Source organism: Patiria miniata, unplaced genomic scaffold (genome assembly GCF_015706575.1).
Source record: "Patiria miniata isolate m_02_andy unplaced genomic scaffold, ASM1570657v1 HiC_scaffold_23, whole genome shotgun sequence".
Classification (NCBI taxonomy): domain Eukaryota; kingdom Metazoa; phylum Echinodermata; class Asteroidea; order Valvatida; family Asterinidae; genus Patiria; species Patiria miniata.
In genome coordinates, this window is record NW_024037062.1 from 7,718,810 (window position 1) to 7,731,158 (window position 12,349).

Here is a 12,349-nt window from a genome sequence, read left to right on the forward strand (position 1 = left end):
CGGGTCCTCCTTCAATAGTTAACCTTTGTGCCCGCTATAAAGCCTGAAAGTTGACTCCTGGTGGCGCGCTTCCGGACCCCTCGAATAGGAACATTAGCGTGTAAATGTCGGAGTTTGAAAAATTATTTTGGTAATATTTATTTCTTAAGAAAATCACCCTCGGAAAAGGCCTTTGTAAAATTGTTACTAGTATCTCAATGTATGGATGCTAAAAAATTGCATGACGTGAAAGGGAAAAATCGTGCCAAAAATTGACCTCTCACTTCCGAAAATCTAAAATACATGTGGACTAGTTGAACTCGGAGCACTCGTACAAAAATTAAAAGTTTACGAAATAATTTTGTGGCGTCCAAAACTGAAACTTAGATAGGAGACGAAAATGTCTTTTGGGACACACAGTTGACTATTGAATATACCTAATTCTCATTTGTTAACAAATCTAAAATGGCCGTTGGTATAAGAACTGTTTCAAGCAAGCCCGTCTTAATCTAGAATCCATCGGATGTAGGTAGGTAAATGTTCGCGTCGTTATCGTTTTCGTTGTCACCCAAGTACGCGATATGAAAACAAAAGTGATCGAACAGGGAGACCTAGGTTTTGAAATCCTGATGTGAAGGGTCGTAAGTAAACTTCGTTTTTACCCATCTCCAACTGATTTTTCATCATTTTATCTTGTGGAATGCCAAGATAAACTTCAAACATGAATGTTTCGTGGGGGTGATTACATGGGGTGTCGTGTGCAGGGCGCGTGAACCGCTCGCCACGATCGAGTCGAGTTGACCTTATGGTGACGTCACGACGTCGGTAGCGTATAACTAACGAATCTTCCTCTATTTATGAATTTCTGTGTAGGAAACTCCTCTGGAGTGTACTTGCATGGGCGTCGCCAGGATTTTTTCTAGCGGGGGGCAAAACATTATTTTGCCAAAAAAATGCTTGTATTTCTCAACACATTCTCGATTTATCAGTTTTAGAGGGGGCAGGGACATTTTGCCCCCCCCCCCAACTCATTAAATTTACACCACTTTGTTTTCGCGCCTCTTTTTCTTTCTTTTTTTTCCTTTTTTTTCTTCCTTTTTTTGGGGTGCTTTTCCGGGGGGGGGGCAAGTGCCCCCCCTTGCCCCCCCCCCCCCCCCCCCTCGCGACGCCCATGTGTACTTGCACTTGTTGGGTGGCATTTACTTGTTGTCAGGGATGTCGAGGAGTTTGTTGATGATCCGGTACACCATTGTTACTTTGGAAATTGCTCTTAGTAGATGTTGTAGAGACTCCCAACCCAGGTTCCTCAGCACGGCGTTGACATTGCTGTCTCTTGAGTAGTTGTTCCAGGCAGCACTGCTCCGGACAGAATAGATTTTCATCATGTTCTTTTTGTGTGTGTGTGTGGAAGATCCCATGCGCAGCTGCCATGCACAGCGGTAATACGCCGCACACGGATGCTATTTCGATGGAAAAAAGAGTTCTTCATGGGAGTGTTCACTTGGTCGTCATAGAATTCAATTCAATGTTATATTCTTTATTCTTTTTCAAAAATGAAATAGAAAATGTACCTGTCTGCTGTAAAAAAAACACACACATTAAAAAGACATTGAACGATAAAAGTTTGTTCAAGCTCAAATCAATAAAAATTAAAAAGTGATGAATACTACACAAAAATCCACCCCCCCCAAAAAAAAAAACCCATACAGAAATGACTGTAAAAATCAACACAACATTCAGAAACTCATACATCCGTATCTACAATGATTGTGGGCGCCATTTTTCTGCTTCGAACCATAAATATCGGGTGTTTATTGGAGCAATTTGGTAACTTTACTTCAGTCTAAATATTAAAGATAGTTTTTGTTATTTGTTTTAATGTATGGCAACAAGCAGCCTTATTATTGCATTAACCTCGGATTCACGTCCATCTGTAATCCAAAATGGCGTCGTTAGGACGCCCTCATGCGTTCAAATAAGTGCCATGATACATGCCGGCCTGGTTCTGCAGTGTCATATGGTTATTTACCACAAAACGAGCATTTCCAAAAGTTTGAGAACCGTGAAACTTTAACTCTTTTATCTTTGCTGTGAATGTGTAAATGAACGGATTTAATAGTACGTATTTAGCACTTGAAACTGACCTTTTGATGTTGGTACATGGCTGGAACGTAAATCTTCAATGGGTATCTACTCCTGAGGCGTTAAATGTGCATGTGCAGCTGGTTCGTAAGTGTTTTGTGTAAGTAACGCCTTGAGCAGCATCATGTTGAACTGTTGAAAAGATACAAATGACACCCGCCTAGAGTTACGGATTTATTCATGCAATTCAAAGGACCTACACCAAACTGTCGTCAATTCCAAGGTTACCTCATTTGCAATTCAGAGTGTCCCAACGCCGTGTTCTTCAAGTGGAGTCTTCCACACTCCAGGGAACTGTTTGCGATGGAGCGGGACACGACGGATATGACGCCGGTGCTCCTGAGGCCATTCTTAGTGGTCATGTCGCCTCCTCTCGCTCCCACTAAACGCGCGATGATACTCTATCATCCCGATGTATCACTGCCTCCACGTGCACTTATATAAATGTTAATCCGATGCTCTTATTGATAAGAAATACAGGTGCACTGCCCACGTACACAGATTCTCCCCGCCATATTTAGCTACTTTTAGCTCTCCAAATTTGCATTTATACTGTTCTCAATCTTGGCTCTGTGACAGTAAGGATCTTTCATTGAATCAAGAAAACAATCTGTCATTTATAAAACTTCGACCTGTCTCAGATGAAACAACCAAACAACCTTGAATTGAAAAAGGTCAAATTTTACATTTCCCCGATTCAGACTTGACCTGAGATACGTGAGGATTGGTATTGGTATCCTCACGGATTGGTATTCTCCTTGTTTTAAATATCTACTCAGTTTCTGCAAATTCACCGATTCAGTTTCGGTCAATTCACAAATTCTTCACTGCTCCTCGATGCAGAATACATCGCGTAGCCAGTGAATGGCATATAGCTAGGATCCGATTCGCATAGGAATACTAACGTAATAAAAACGTATCTAGCACCTACCGATTTCATGAGAATTCCGTACTCAAAGTAAAGATAGGACTGGTACCTAATACTCTGTGAAATTCGCAAGAAAACAACAATTGACGATAGTTTAAGAATGAACACACGGGCACATTTTTTTTCAAAGCAACGAAATCCAGTCACTAGACCCCAAAACAGTTTCTAATAAAGAGCTGAAAGTTCAACAAGTTAGTTGTTATGCACCGTTCTTATGCGCATTTATTAACGACGCATTACATATACGTTTAACACATGCAATCACAGAGAGCAGTTTACATCCTACTTTTATAGAACATTTTCACAACATGTGTGAAAATGGTTCACTGCCTTGCAAAAAAATTTTTGTCAGAGGACAGTGAAATCGCAGGGCCTGCACAAACTGGATACCTCTCATTTAACTCTGCCATTTTGCACTTCGTGACACACAGACAAACAACATAGGATCCTTTAATACAGGATAATCTTTCCATTGTGTGAACAACAACTTGAAACGAATGCTCAATTCAAGACGTATTAGCTGGAAACCTATCTGTGGTAAGCACATTTTTTTCTGTCTTAATATATAGCAGCTCCTTGGAGGACACGACCGAACAAACACTCTTATCTTGTGCAGGCAGCTAGTTGTAGGAACCACGTCAGGTATCGTCAGTCAGTCTCTCTGATCTGATATCGGCTTTCGTCTCGGCCACAACCCCGGCATTGATTTCAAGTCTGACCATGCGGCTTCCGGGCCGTACCTTTGTGCTAACTCGATTAGCGAAGCGCCACGGACCGGGAAGAAGAAAGCGATCGGAAGGGACTAGACAGGTTGCAATCGATCCCTGGTATGTCTGGGCTAGCTGAGAATGGGGGAGGGGGCGGAGACTGACATTTGTTTGTATCATTATCCCTCCCGTTGATAAAAACGGTGACAGCAGTTCTTTCCCCTGGCCATCGCAATCCGTTAGATTTATTGTAGACTTCATGTCACGTTTTTATGTGCATGAGTTCAGCAACATACAGTTTACCTAGTAGGTCATGGTCTAGCATCCTCCCTTGAACTCCTGCTGTCATACCTTCTGTTGGTTACCTCCACCAAGGAGGTTCTGTTTTCACCAATGTTGGCTTGGTTGGTTGGGTTGGTTAGTGTGTTTGTCTGTGAACAGGATAACTTAAAAAGGTCTGGACGGATTTTAATGAAATTATATTGAGGGGTGCACCCGGGTGGTCTTTGGTACAAGTACGAATCAATTAGATTTTGGAAGTGATCGTGATCTGCGTGTGGATTCATGTAAAATGTTCACCAGATCGCTCTGTGCACAAGCTCCTGTGCGTGGCACAGACCCGGTTAGTGTGTTTGTCTGTGAACAGGATAACTCAAAAAGGTCTGGACGGATTTTAATGAAATTATATTGAGGGGTGCACCGGGTGGTCTTTGGTACAAGTACGAATCAATTAGATTTTGGAAGTGATCGTGATCTGCGTGTGGATTCATGTAAAATTTTCACCAGATCGCTCTGTGCACAAGCTCCTGTGCGTGGCACAGACCCGGTGACCCTGTACGCCTTCTAACCCACCTAATCTAACCACGCAGGTCAATGGACTATACCAATTTATACGAAGGGGGAGTGGAAAAGTAGACCAACACAGGCATTTTTATACAAAATGTTTTGAGTTTCAGGAAGTTTTAAAGGTGCTATAAAAGATGGAAGTCAAATGGATATGCAAAGCTGTATATGGGTGTACTAGCAATAATTTTATGGCAGGGAATTGTTTAGCTTTTGCAGAGGTTTTGCGCTCACTGAGTGCTTTCTAGTTTTATAGATATTATAACTCAGTTGATTTGTAATGTGGGGTTAATGTCACGAGTAATGCACATGAATCTAGCAGCATGCATGCAGCCAACTTAGTGGATAACACTCTAGCAGCATCCCTTGAACCTCCTCTCCGATGCACCGTTGCGTTTCTTTTAGCGATATTTTCATGAGATGTGCTCAACTGGACTATAGCTTTTATTTGCCAAAACCCAAACTTATACCCGCTATGGTGTCTTCTGTGTACCTATCTCACTGACTGTCTCACTGACTCATTATCACCTGTACACCGGGTGGTGCTATCGTATAGGATAACCCCGTTCTGCCAATGAATGGGCTAAATCCGATCCATTATGTAAACCAAATGCATGAAAAGACTTTCAGCGAATCGCCATTTTTTAATCAATTCAACAGAAAATTTTGTGATCCGCGACCACCTGATGTTGCTTTGTTTTGTTAAACCTACTGTTGGTGCCTTTCTGTTGAAATCTCTTCTAGAATCTTGCTGTCCCCCTTCTAAAAAGGTTATCTAAGTAGTTTCAACGTAATGCAAACAGATATCTCCTTTCTCTTTCATTGCCTGCTTCCTTTTGCCCCTCAATTTCTTGTAGACGCCATCTCGAGTGGCTTTTGCTATGTGAGTGAGAGAGAGGCTCTGAAACACGATATTTCGAGAAAGCTACATGAAAACGTAAAAAGTGCTGAAGTCCTGGTGTACACATTCAGTGATTAAATGTAACTGTGGATAATTCCGTCTCTTTACGCTCCATCCAATTTTATTTGTGGTGACCCTGGTTCGAATCCTGTCCAATGACAACTTGGGGATCTTGTTTGTCAGTTTCTACTTGATCATCTTTTCAGATAAGTTTGTTTTTCTCTAAAGGTGTAGTATATCGAGACGGGCATCGAGCAGACGATGAAGCATCATTCACGTTTTAAACATCTCTTTATAAACAAAGAATATTCTCTGAAGTAGATTTCAAACCCACAGCCCCAGCATACCGCATGCTGCCACCTCAACTGAACTTTAGGTTCCGAAGTATGACGTCAATGTATCACATGACCATCCAGTTTTCCTGCGATCTGCCACCATTGCAGTAAAGCAAGCATTTGGTACGCACGTCGTGCATAGTAAACGAGACAGTAGGGCTTCACATAAAGTAACCGCAAATTCCTTATCAAATGGCATAACGGTCATTATACCTGCAGTGTGCCGTAAACGGTACTTATTATCGTGCCGACCCAGTACTAGGTGTTGGCTCCGCGTTTTATCTCACAATTGATGCCATCCATCACTGCTTTGAAGGCTTGTCTACTACCTACTGCGCGCGACGATATACGATCTTTTGCCTACTACAATGGCGACGCTGACTTTCCGGTATCCTAATGTAGGCCGGGTCTTGAGACAGCTCTATCTAGCCATATGTTGGCGATCTGTCATTGCGCCAGTGTCTTTATGTGGGATCGCTTTTAAGTTGCGATATTCAAGTGGCGAAGGTTCGATTTCTATCCGAGTGAATTTTCGTTCTTAGCTGAAAATGAAATGGACTCAAAGGAATCACATTGCGACAGATTTGTGCAATAACAGAATTACCATACCGGATAATATAATACTTTTGCTATGAATCCGGGTCTTTCAACCTTTTGTTTGCAATGATTGCTTTGCGGAATCTGTTTTTTTTTTTTCGATGTCAAAAACAGGAGATTGGACATCGTGCCTGAGGGCAAAAGCCGTTATTGCAAAATATTTATACCATTTTCCTCCTCAACAAATTTGTGTGCGTATGTTGTTAATTGCTGGGCCCACTCTCGATATTCTGAAATATCCTTTCCTTTTTCGATCTCAGTGCTTTTAGGAGAAAATATGCCTGAGGATAATAATTAAATAAAATGTGGAGTTTTTAGAAGGCAGGATTTCTCGAAATATACCTTATTACGTGAAACGTAACACTCTGGGTTTCATGTTGTTGGTCTGCTATTTTGTATTGCGAAAGTGAGGCGTCACGTTGAAGTGACTATACATTCGCGTATTTACCCAAGACCTAAGGGTCCATGAAATGAATTTTTCCGAGGAACACGTTTTGTTTAACTTTCTCCTCCTCTTAAATGCATGAAAACGATATGACATTGCTTTTTCGGTTAATTATTATTGCAAAGTGCATTTCTTTAAACGTTAAAAATGTTCCGGGCTTTTCCGGACAACTGAGGGGGTTGTTGCCGTGATGTCATTTTAGGAAAATATTCAGTTTAGGAGTTTTCTGTTCAAATTGTGAACCCAAAATTTGCTCATTGAAAACAATTTTGTGAGAAACTTTTCTGACATTGGCCTACTGTTCTGTACTGAAACAATAACAATAACCAAAGAAAAGTAAATCGACGTCAGCAAAATATTCAAAATTCTGGCAAATTGTCCCGCTCTAACATTGAGGTTTCTGCCTGAAATGACATCCCAGTTTTGCTCATGAATATGCCAATGTTGATTGGCATAAAAACCCATAAGGCACCAAAATGCCCATAAAAATGGTAAAATAACATTGAAAAAAAAAAGTTCAATAGGACACCAAGGTGCAATCACAGGACTGCATTAAATTATACATGACATGCCCCTTTAAAATTAAAGTAATTTCAGAGGCAGAATTTGTTTTACTGCCCATAGTGAGTCATAAAAACGCACAAAGAGGTACACATATATGGAGTTTTCTTATATCGCAGAAGTAAAGACATTTGACCTCGATTTTGAACCCTTGTCGAGTAAAATATCAACAAGTATGATCATTAAAGGGAGGGTCCCATGCCTTTTTTGGTTTGGCATCCTAAAAAAAATAAATTTGAAACTGTACTTGATCTTTTGTTAGCATTACAAAAGTCTAAAACTTGAGAAATGAATGGGAAGTGAATACAAAAAAAATCGGTCCACGTTAAGTTATCAATTTTAATTAGGAGCGAGAAATGCTCTTAGACTTGACTCAAGTCAGATTCATTGCGACAATGCACAAAGTCATCGGTATCCAGTCGGCCCTGAATTCAACGTCATTCCCAAATTGATATACATGTCATTTTAACATGCGTACCACTTCAGTGTGTGTATGTGTACGCATCCTGCACAGACCAAGCTCAACACCCGACTTGGGCCAAGTCTAAATTCAGCTAGAGCGAGAAACATGTGGAACACACAAGACTGTTTTTAAACGGAATCATTGCCTCTAAATGCTAAAAAAAAAAATACTCGTTAAAGGACATTATATTCTTTGTAAAATTCGTTCGAAAAACAAAATCGAAAATTTGATAAATATCGCGAATACGATTTTACTACGGAGCTCTGGAGGTGCCATCCGAGATGTTGAGATGCTGAGATAACTTCACGGGATGACGTCATCTTACATCCTGATACATTTTATCACGGGATGAAGACATCGTAAAAATAGGATGTCGACATCCTCAGATAATGTATCCGGGGATGTCGGACATCCATGCGTAGGATGTCGACAACCTGAGAAACTTCAGCACGGGATGATGACATCCTGAACGTAGGATTGCTTTCTCATAACTCCACTAAACAGCATTCGCAGGGATCTCAGGATGTTGTCATTCTACTTTCAGGACGTCGTCATTCTATAATCAATTATCTAAAGATGTCTACATTCTACTTTCCGGATATCGTCATCCTTTGAATATCTCATCTGAGGATGTCGTCATCTTGCATGTAATATGTTGACATCCTAGGATAAATTAAGTCAGGATTTCAACAAGTCGGGTGGCATTTCCAGAGCTCCGTAGTTGACGGTTGCACCGTTTAACAAATCTCTTTTGCGAGTTTGTGAGGTTCTGGAAAGAACCGGGGAGCGCGACGTTTCGGACAGTATACTCTGCTCGTCATCAGTAATATGATCATCATGATCCTCAATTAATTAAGATAAAGAACACCTGTGTTCTGCATGTGAACAGACCCACAACACTCTTTTCCTGTTCCCGATATTTGTTTTAAATATTCCACTCGCAGTCTATTTCTGCTCTCTCTAGACTGACGGCCAAATCCCTTTTGGCCAGCATCGTGACATATTAAAAATGAAACCCAGTGCTTGGACGTGTTTACTTAACAAACGCTTCATACGTCTAAAACCAAAACCCCGAACCAGCAGGCGTCCGTAGGGCATAGGATTGTTATCAAAATGCGCCCGTGATCTCAAAAACTAATCACTGAGTTTTTAATTAGCGATCCCCAATCCCCAGAAGATTAGGTAGCCATTTTGACACCGGAGCCAGGGGTTGCTTGAGATAACTTAAGCCCCTCAATCAGACTGGAACATCACCCCTTTCCAAATAAGTTTGATTTCCCCTTGATCGTCAATGACATCGGCCTGGACCGAAACACTCGGGGAAACCAAGATGGGCGAGTTGTTTTACCGACGCCGTTTCTTCTCCACTGAGATGTATCGTTGTTGCGTTTTTTCAATATCAATTGCCACTTTCCTTAGGGAGTTCAACTGTTATTGCAACCAGAACCATTTTTGACGAAGCCACTTCGAGGAAGTAGCCAGTATATCTATTCACATCCCTTTTCAAGCGCGGGGACATCTGGTGCCCAGAAAAAAAACATTACACTCGGTCCAATAACAATTTTTATTGTTGTTTTAAAAAGCAACAAAACAATTTTAAAAAAACATAGCCCGGTCTAAGACACACTGCTTTCTTTGGGACGCACAAAAGTGTGTGCGTTTTGCCCTCTGTTCATAAAGACGTCTCTCAGATAATCCAGTGTATAAGATTGTATTATATTCACTTCAATGGCGTATGCATCAATACATGCGTGTGTACTTTACCCATTCGTCAAGCGTGAGCCAACATTTAAATATATTGGGTTGAAAAAAGTCCAAGAAGAGCGTTAACCTGAATGTCGATGCACACATTGCCCATTTAAAAAAATCTAATATGCCATAGTGGTTCACTCACGACACGTACACAGTGTACCCTTAATGAGACTTTTTTTGTCGTAAGTTATACGGGGTGAGTAAAAAAATTGCAAAAACCCAAATGTTTGGACCATTGTTTTAGTGAAGTTCTGCATTTAGCGCGTTCCAAATCTAAGATATAGAAACCCAACTCATAAGATTTCTTTTAGTATAAAAATCATTCAAATCACTTATGTACTTTTTAAGTCAGAGAATTTTAAACACAACCACCGTTTTAAGGTTCTGTCCACGGATCACTAAAAAGTTCAGTGTTCTTTCAGCAAAACGAAAACAAATCACAAAGGAATGTGTGTGAGTTGTTTTCGTTTTGCTGAAAGAACGCACACCTTTTTTTGTGATCCGTGGACAGAACTTTAAAACGGTGGTTGTGTTTAAAATTCCGTAACTTTAATAGTACATAAGTGATTTGATTGATTCTTATACTAAAAGAAAGCTTGTGAATTGGGCTTTTATGTCCTAGATATTGAAAGTGCTACATGCAGAACTTCAATAAAACAATAGTCTCGACATTTGGGGTTTTTTTTTACTCTTACTCCCCCTGTATTTTAGGGAGACAGCGGGCATTCCCTAATGTCACAGCTCTTAATTACACGCACATTTTGTTTTGTCGCAAATAGGCTAGATTGATTTATTTATTTTGTTTATTTTATTTTGGAAAATATGAACAAACATACGTTGATACATAAAAAAGCTGTTTATAAGACGGCTCATATCAATCGGGGTCCTTACAAATGAAAAAAAAACATGTACAATACAATAAAGATAAATATAATCACACAGGAAATAGCAACGAATGGTAATTAAAAAGTCGGCTGTTTCAAAATTGGACTTAGAAGACAGATGTTCTTTCACTGTCCTTTTAAATTGAGGGTGATTGTTGGAAAATTTGATGCTATAGAAAGTAAATTCTGTTCATTAATTCCGGTATAACATTATGTATAGCACACTGGCCCTAATATTCTTGCCATGCGCATCTGAAACTTATTTCAGCTTATGCGCATCTGAAACATTCCTAAATTTATGACCGAGGTAGTCTGGTGCCATTTGATGAACATTTTTATTAAAAAAAAACATGATTCAGCTTGCTCTTGGTCGAAAACATAAATGTACCGAAATTCGTAGGGGTAGGATAAAGTAAAATGTTGATTAAGGTCATGAACGTTTTGAAAATTGTTGTGCACAACCCTATGGGAATGTTTGCCTGAGGTATACCAATCTATTATTATTTCTACGTCACTTGTTCTACGTTCAAATCAAAGACTTTTAATGCAACTACGTCTTTTCTTAGTTTCTGATATCACAGCGTTTAAGTCCACTGCTCTACGTTTGCTAAAAAGTAATTTGCTAAAAAGTAATTAATCCTAAGGGAAATTTTCGAAAAGTCAGGTTTCTCACGTATCCCTGAAAGCTTATTACAGAAACACAGGCAAGCTTAGTTTATGCAGATAAGGTTAAGCTTGCAGTACAGCAAGGTCTATGATATGCGAGGAGATTCGGCGATTAATTATGCAAAACAAGACTGCGTCTTGACCTCGAGATTCTGACCATTCACCAGGCGCCTTCTAGTAGGTCTTCGGTAACCCGTTGCTGTAATACACCAAAAAAAAAACAGGGCAGCCGATTGACCAATGACCAGCTTAGGCCGCATTTCTGCTCGTCGAAAGGACGTCCCAAAGTCGACTCCTATCGGATGGGGCGCGGGGCATGCCCACATAATATCGGACGCTAGCTGTTGCAGGAGCTTGGGGGCTCCGTTGACCAACGGATAATACTCAGACTAAGGCCAGATAGGCCTTCATAGGCCTTTATACTTCGGGTCTGTAGAACCAGCTTTCTTACGTTGCGTCTTACCACCCCCACAGCTGACGACACTGGTCCCTATCTGCCTAATCTTGATTCCCTCATCAGTGCTTTGTTTTGATACCCTATTTCTATGATGACATGTACGTCTGCACGTATCTATTGTCCGATTTGTCTAAAGGACCGTATTATCCTATAACACTGCTACGTGTCTTGCCTCGGGACATCTATGACGTCATACGGTAGGTCGAAGCATTTTGAACATAAATCCGTCGCCAAAACTACGATCACTTGAAACGTCTCCAAGTTACAGGATTGTAACGGTCGAGTCACTAATTTTGTGACTCGGGTCGAGTTGATTTATTTTGACTGAAGGAGTGACTCGAGTCGAGTCGAGTCATTAGGCCAAGAAGGTCAAGTCGAGTGGAATCATTTACCCGTTGCGACTCGAGTCGGACTGGAGTCGGGTCATTGACTCGAGTCATTACAACTCTGCCAAGTCGCACAGCAAACAGACTTTTATTGTTTGGCTTTTAAATTTGTGTTCAATCTTTAGCTTTCAATCAAAATAACAAAGGAAAGGGTTAAAAACGACAGACAGTAGTGTGTTTTGATCGTATGCGCATAATTGATCGGGTTATCGCGAGTCTTTCGCAAACTGTGATTCAGGGATATTTATTTTACTCAGGTATATGAATAAACCCATCCCGCGTCGGCTCGGCAGCCCATATTTA